This window comes from Drosophila pseudoobscura, chromosome X (genome assembly GCF_009870125.1).
Source record: "Drosophila pseudoobscura strain MV-25-SWS-2005 chromosome X, UCI_Dpse_MV25, whole genome shotgun sequence".
NCBI lineage: Eukaryota > Metazoa > Arthropoda > Insecta > Diptera > Drosophilidae > Drosophila > Drosophila pseudoobscura.
In genome coordinates, this window is record NC_046683.1 from 26,555,523 (window position 1) to 26,563,659 (window position 8,137).

The 8,137-nt window shown below is 49.1% G+C and overlaps 1 pseudogene; it reads right to left on the reverse strand.

Annotated features, from left to right (window-relative positions):
* Positions 1 to 529: 529 nt before the first annotated feature.
* Positions 530 to 2,215, reverse strand: LOC6903669 (glycine receptor subunit alpha-4-like; annotated as a pseudogene).
* Positions 2,216 to 8,137: the final 5,922 nt, after the last annotated feature.

The window sequence follows — 8,137 nt, forward strand, 5'->3', positions numbered from 1 at the left end:
CTCGATGTTGGAGCAGAAGGTCCTCCACGAGTTCCGTTGTGCTTTACGTATTTCCTTCTTGTATCTCCAGAGTAGGAGTCTGTATTCCTCATTGACAATCTCTTCGTTCGCTTGTTTGGCGATCTTGAAGAATTCCTTGAGGTTGTTCCTTTGGAGAGAGAGATCTCAGTTCCAACAGAGTGGCTTGGACCTCCTCTTCGTTCTCGAGGGTTTGCACGATGCATGGTAGGCGTTCAGTAGCTCGTTGGATAGGGTCTTTAAAGACTTCTCTATATCCTCCGCGGATTTCACTGTGCCCGGACTCGCGAACTTCGTAGTAACTGTCTTTTTAAACTTTTTCCAGTTTGTATTGAAACTGTTTAAAATATATTTTAGGTTAGCAATAAGAAGCGATTATACAAAATATATTGAATTAATCAAGGCACAAAGAAGAACAGATATAAAGTATTTTAAGTACACAAACACTTGAAAAGTACATAAAAAAACAAAAAATGTTATGTAACAAACAGAACTTTTAGGATAAATTTAAAATAAATTTAAACCATCAAATGCAGTAGGCAAATGTCCAGAAGAACATGTTGAACACCAGGAAGGCCACAGGGAATACCAAACGAGCACGACTATCGATCCACATGGCAATCTCCTGAGATGTCAGCGTTGTCCATCCAGTAAAATCCATCTCCTCTGCTCCAGCGCCCATGCCAAACCCCTCGGATCGATTGTTGTTGTACATCTGAGAATTGGCCGTTTCGCTGACGGCCGCCGCTGACTGCCCCGGTGCAAGGCCACCACCTAGTGGTGGTCCAGCAAAGGCGCTCTCCACAAAGAATATATCCAATTTCTGGCCAGAGGCGCTCATTGCCTGGCCGCTGCTCTTCCGCTTCTCGCTTTTAAAGCCCTCCCGCATTTGGCCCAACACCTGACCCTCTGTGATCGTGGTGATGGGTAAATTTACGGTCAGATAGTTGTTGAAGCCAGCCCCGGCCAGCGAACTGGTGTCCGGCTGGCGCGCCATTCCCGAGAAGGAGCGGGACCGGGCGTGACTGCGGCGGCGCAGTAGATGGGGCGACAGAGTAGACTTAAGGATGTGCTTGCTGTTGAGTTTCTTGACGGGCACATTCTGCTTGCGGCGCCAGATGGTGTTCACAAAAGCAAACTCCACCATGCTGCCGAAAATAAAGATAGTGCAGCCGAGGAACCACACCTCCGAAACCTTGATGTAGCTCACTTTGGGTAGCGTTTTGCCCTGCGCCGAGGCCAGCGTTATGTCAGCATGGTGCTTGTTCCAAGCGTTATCCTTGGCGGAGCCTGATCCGCCTGCAGCCAGAAGGACACCCACGATATGGCCACAATCAGCATCGAGGGAAAGAAGTAGTCCATCAAGTAGAAGCCCACCACGCGCGTCAGGTGGACGGTGAAGCTAAGCGAGCTGTAGTTACCGGCAAATGCGCCATGCCGCAAATCACTGAGATCCGCATTGATCACCGTCTCGTTAGACCAGGAGCGCTGCAGCAGAAACTCGGTAAGGTGCAAGGCCGGATCGTAGGTGATGGGTCGCTTCTGCTCCCAGTGGAGTACCAGCTCCGAGGTATTGTGCATCCAGCTCTCGAGCACAGTAGAGCAGTCCTGCTCGTCAAAGGGGAACTTCTTCAGGTTCAGCCAGCAGTAGAGCGTGGCCTTGATTCGGTTCGAGACGATGACAGTCCCGTCCGGCGAAATGGAAGTGAGAATATCCTTCTCCGTGGTGCCCAGAATGCTGGAGTCACGCTCGTTGGCCAAATAGATGTGCGGCATCCAGAGAATGTCGCGCAGCTGCTGCTCCCCCAGGATGGGCTGCCGCCGCTTGGGGCTGACGTTACGGAAGTTCAGCCGCGGGTCCAGGTAGCGCAACTGCAGCAGGGCGTAGATCTTGAACTGCAGATCGTGGGCCTCCAGGTTCTGCATGAAGTAGATGTAGGCTCGCATGTAGACGTCCACCGGGAGACGTGTGCCCGTCTCCGTGTAGGTGATGGGCCGTTCCAGACGGTCGTACCGGCAGCCGTGCGTAAGGCGGTCCAGTAGCTGTGTTTGCGACAGGCTGTCGCCGTCGGCCAGCGTGGGGCAGTCTTCGTCGAAGGCACTCTGTCCGCCCTGCAGGCAACTGATCAAAATGGAAATAATCAGCGACCAGTTCATGGCGCTGCAACAATTAAACGAACAACAAGTGTGAAAAAGCCACGCTGTATTCTGGGGGTTTCTATAGACTATGACCTTCGAAGAATGTTTGAAGTCGCACTTAAACTGAATGTACTTGTGATCTGAGAAGGAGGGTCTTTCAAGGACCCTCCAGCTAGATACCGTAGTACTGTTTCCCGTTGCAAGTGTTAGGTCTAGAACGTTGAATGAGGTCGGACCTACGAAGGTGTGCTCCTCCCCGACATTTGCTATATATAGATTAGTTGCTAGTATAAAGTCTAAGAGTGACTCAACTCTATCATTGATGTCGGTGCTTCCCCACACATTGTGGTGGGCATAGGCATCCGCCCCGATGACGAGTTGATAGTTTTTGGTGCCGGCTTCTGTCATCAGGCTCCTGAGTTCGTCGGGTGGTGCGGGTCTGTCGTGAGCCATGTAGCAGGAAGCCACCAGAAGGCGCTTTTCCTCACTTTCCAGCATCACAACCGTCAGGTCATCCGTGCTGTAATGAGACATAAGGTAAGCATGGATTCCCTTTCGTACGAGTACGACGGTTCTGTTCCTGCTTACCGATGTTGTGTAGAACAGGTTGTGATTTGAGGACTTTAGTCCGGCCACTGAATTGCCTGTCGCAATCCAGGGCTCCTGGACTAGAGCCCTTCCTTCAAGGCGATGAGGAGTTGAGCTGCAGCACACTCAGCATGGGTGGCTGGCTCACTTGCATCCGACGGGTTCACTAATAGCGTCAGGTCACCGTCTTCGTCCTCAAGCGCAAGACCATGGGCGGCCTCCACGATGGACTCGAGACCTAAGTCCTTTTCCACCTCGCCTACCTGCAGGGTATGCGCGTCCTTGTCCTCAGGGTGGCGCTTTTTGAGGCGCAGGTAGACGCTACCCATGCCCCACGCCATCTTCCCGAACTTGGAACTCCCACATCGCCACCAGTTGGCAGACCGTACGCGTCAGCCACCTTAGGGTTGGATCGTCGTTGCACTTTAGGATCTTAACCCCATTTAGCCACCCAGCACCATCGAACGTGGGCATAGGGGCCGCGGGGTCTTCCTCCATGTTTGCAAACAGTGCGTCGACAAGACGCGCGTGCACAAGCTTCCACAGTGCCGCTGACATCTTGCCGTTTTTCTCGCTCCGGTCGATGAGTGCCACGATCAAATGTCGTTTGGTCACATCGCTGACCTTCGCTTTCAGTTTCGATGGCTTCTTGGCCACTTTCGGTGGAGGGGCTGCACTCTTGGGCCCGCGTTGCCGCTTTCTCGCCGGAGTGTCTTTAATGGCACTCTCAGTCGAGCGTTGGTGGCCATCATCTCCTCCACCTTATTGGCATATTCGCCATTCGACGCCCTCATCTGTGGCATCTGGGCGTAATGTAGTCGGCCCTCCTCTACTCGCTGCTCGGCCCAGGCTAGCTTGACCTTCTCCTCCTGGGAGATGTCTGCTTTACCTTGCAGCCGGCTTTTGATATTGAGGGCCGCTTTGTATTGTGCTTTGGCCTTCATCCCCTCATTGGAACGCTTCGGCCCTTCCCTACGCAGGGAGCTGGGGCCTGGTTCCGGCGAGCGGAGAAGGCTCTCTTCCTCCGTCCTGCTCAGAGAGAGCACGCTCTCCAGATCCATGTCTGTGTCGACTACGGCATCTGTGGCTGGCGACAAGCAGAGAGGATCTCCACCCCGTGCCCGCCGGTGGTAGCAGTCACGCTTTCCACCGACGTTTGGGTTGACATCCCAACCCGTGCTTCATCCTTCTTCGCCTCCATATTTGGCCCGAGGGTCCATACTGGCTAATATTTTTCGGGGGGACCACCCCCTAGCGTTTTAGGCCTGACCGCCAGGCACCTCTAGCCATGGCCCTGGTTCGGTTCCCCCGACTTTGAATCGGGAAGACGCCGGACCATAGCCTTAGCTAGACACTGCATTACCCCGGACAGAGCAAGCGACAGTGCATTACCCTTGTCCGGGGTAATGCAGTGTCCATTGCCCAGCCGGCACCCTCGTGGAGGGTTCAGCTAGAGGATTTTCGCCAGCCGGGCCTATACTGTACAGACCCTGAGATAAGGCTGTCGTATAAGCTACCGGACCAATGCAGCATATTCCAGGCAGAAGTTTTTGCCATCGGGAAGGCAGCGGAGGTCGCTCTCCTAACAGAACGAGCACACGATGCGGTCAACCTATTCGTCGACAGCCAAGTGGCGATAAGATTCATGCAGTCGTCCGCGGTCAGTTCCAGAAATGTCTTGGCGAGCAGGGCGGCACTAGATACCCTAAGTACGACAAAGTCAGTGCGGATCTACTGGATTCCCAGCCACCAGGGCATCGAAGGGAACGAGACGGCGGACGTACTAGCTAAGGAAGGCGTCGGGCTGGCGAATACGAGAACCGAGAACGTGCCTGTCTCCCTCAGAAAGCTGCAAAGCGATCTAGAAAAGCAGGCCGGATCACAAACCGGAAGTAGGTGGAGGAGTACCACCGCCTGCAGAACCTCGAAAATCATGTGGAAGGAACGCAATGACAACTCAGCCACTGCCTACTGCACCTACCACGAAAAGACTGTAGATTGCTAGTGGGAATACTTACTGGTCACTGTCTGGCTGCTGCACATGCAGCTAAGGTAGGCATCACCAACAGAGACAATTGTAAGAAATATGATGAACCTGGGGCAACCGAAACCCTGGAACATCTCATCTGCTACTGTCCGGCTCTCTCAAGGGCAAGGATTAGATACCTGGGCGCCCCAGTGCTGACATCACTGGAAGATGCCTCCAAAAGGACGCCACAGGAACTGCTGGCCTATGCTAAAAACACCTCGATTCTCGGGGACTTTAAAACCACCTAAACACTCCCGCGACGGTTCATACACACTGAATTTTCCTCTGAGTTTTATGTGGAAGTCGTCGAGTCTAAGACGAAGGAAAGCTTAAGTGATAATCCTGAATTGACAAAGTAGTTCCAGTGTCGCATCTTGTCGGCCTAGCCAAACTTTTTTATTGTTTATTATTTCTTATTATATAAAGCTAATAAATAGTTAAAACTAGGCATTAACAAGGTATGGGGCTATAGCTACTAAGGCCTTAAGCTCGCTATGGTATAATTATACACTTGAGTATGAACTTATATACATATGTACAGGATTGGTTTTATACATACATATTATGTATCAGAACTTTCAGAGATAGAACTTATAGAGCGCTGCGTAGCCACAGAAAATTTATTTGTTACTTATGGCTATAATAATAATCCGATCTGATAAAAATAAAACGAATAACACAAATAACGACACATACAGGCAGGCTCCGTTTTTCATTTACTTTTGCAGATTACGTTTTCAGCCAAAACGTTTCGTTTTCGTTTTAAGGTGCTCCACATATTTTTTTTATCGATATGTTACATTTTGAAGTCCGAATTAAATTGGGCGGGAAACAGCTGTGCTCACCCAGATGTTCTGTTAAGCGCATGTTACAAGCACAGTCTGAGCTGTTACATGCACATTTGTGCTGTTATACGCAAAAATGTATTACTTGCCAACGTTCCGATAAACAAATCGGAATGCGTCAGCTGCTTACACCAAAACGAAATTTGTCGTTGCTGTGGCCAATTTTGTCCGAACCAAATTTGAGGTTGGGTTAAAATAAAATTATTTATAAAGAAAGCACAAGTTAAATTACCCTGATATAGGTATCAAGTTTATGTTAATGCATCAATAAGTCATCTATTTTTTTCCTTTTGCAATTAAGGTTCGTTTTGTTGTATAAAAAGCAGTTTACTTTTCATTTCGTCAACGAAAATGTTTTCGTTTTGAAAACGAAGAAATCTTGCGGAATGGGAAAAAGAGAGCCCCAATTTATGTGATTTCAAAAGTAAATCGAAAAACTTTTGTGAAAGTGAAAAACGGAGCCTGGCTGATAATGTCATTCTCTATAATTGTGCGTTTTTAATTTTCCCGTTGTAACCTAACGTGAAACGTAAAACCCGAACGTAAAATCTAACGCTACAACGCCTCTCCCAACATAGAATTATACAAATATTATTCGTCATAAGTACTTCCTAACTGTAAGAACATCCCAGACATTATTCAAAGCCCTGGAAAATGCCAACGTAGTTACTAAGACACGCGCCGGCCCCAAAACCGCCGGTTAAACCCGCCTGGTCACGTGGTCTTTCCCCACCCCAAACCGAACGACCGATCGGATGCGTTTTCCCGGGTTCGTCGTCCGAGTTCACCAACCACGGAAAGACGACAACGGCACAAATAAAGCTCAAAGAAGTCTTAGCATATGAAGACCCCACGAACGCTGACCAAACACACCAGGCCGTGCGAGCCCCCTCCCCACTACTCCAGACTACAGCGACGATCGAGTGCAATCGTCCGCCAAGTCCAAGTCCACCAAGTCGCCAAAATGCGAGTAAAACAATCCGGTGAACTTTTATACAGCGGCAGAAGGATAACCAGAGGATAACTTACGTAGAAGTCCCGAGTGCAGTCGTTGTACCAAATACTTACGTGGACAACCCGACCCCGAGCCTAGACACACTATAAATCTAAGAATCAGTGTTTAAGTGTTAAGAAGAGTAATAATAATGACAAAGAGAAATATCAGGTCAAGTACCCGAATAACATAAGCTGTAAAGGTTAATTTCAAATCGCCGAGACATTTCAAAACAATTGGTGGCGAGGCGTGGCAAATCTCTGGATTGCTTATACTCTCCCTCTCTGTGGACTTTTCTTTTGTGTCTCTGCTTTGGTGAGTTTACTGCTCGTTTTCTGCACTTCGTTGGATCATCTGCTTTGAATTATTGCTGCTGCAGCTGATTGTCTGGCTCGCTCTGCTGTCTGCTCTCCTACTTTACCTGCGATCTAACTCCGCTCTTTTATTATTCGTGCACAGTGATTCTACTGCTGTCAATAATGGCAATCGTTTGTAGTGCAAAGAAATGTGAATTCTGTGGTGTTATCATTGGTGATTCATTTCTTAGCTGCTGGTTGTGCGACAATTTTGCCCACATAAAATGTGCTGGTGGTGGAAATTTTGGCCGGCTGAATGATCTAATCTCGAAACGCATGGGCCTGTCTTGGTCATGTCTGGCTTGTCGGGAGATTGAGGCCGAAATGCGCACATTTATGAGACAGACTCGAACTGGGTTTCTGGATGTCCGGAAACAATTTGTTGCTCTCAACGAGAATTTTCTTGCCCTTGAATCACAGTTTCTTGGGCTCAAACTCTTGAGCGAATCGCCTAGACGGAAAATTCCGCATAATGATACCAATCTCTTGCAATCTAATCCGATTGGTACGCCTGCCTCCCACCTTTATCCATCGGCAGCATTTCCGTGTAGTCATGCCACGCCGTTGTCTGTAAATTCGCCAACGGTGGCTCCGGAGTTCTTTACACCGAGCAATGTGGCCGTCACTTCTGACGCGGTGAGTGCTCCTAGTGCGGGTGTGCTGGTTGCTGACGACGTCTTGCCAACTCCTGCTCCAATTCCTGCTCCAATTCCTGCTCCAATTCCTGCTCCAATTTCTGCTCCAATTCCTGCTACAACCATTGCTGCCAATTCCTCTGCCCTTGGACCGAGATCTCTTTTAGGAGTGGCTCCACCATCTCGATCTCGCTCGGGACTTCAACTTAGAGCAGTGGTCCCTCGGAAAGCAGGATTTTGTTTCTCGTCTTATTCCTGAGGCTACAACAGAGGATGTTATATAGTTGTGACTAAATTTACATTTAAACATAAGCGCAACATATCATCATTTAAAATTCTTCTCCCTGATTCTTTACTATCCAGTTCTCTAGAACCGTCAATATGGCCTGAGCACACAATTGTGCATGAGTTCCTTCTCAAAGATTCGAACTCGAATCCAAGAATAACCGAACATGCTCCAAAAAACTGATGTACTATTTTTCCATGCACTATCAGAACGTTCGCAGTTTGCTGGGAAAATTGCGTCAAATTCA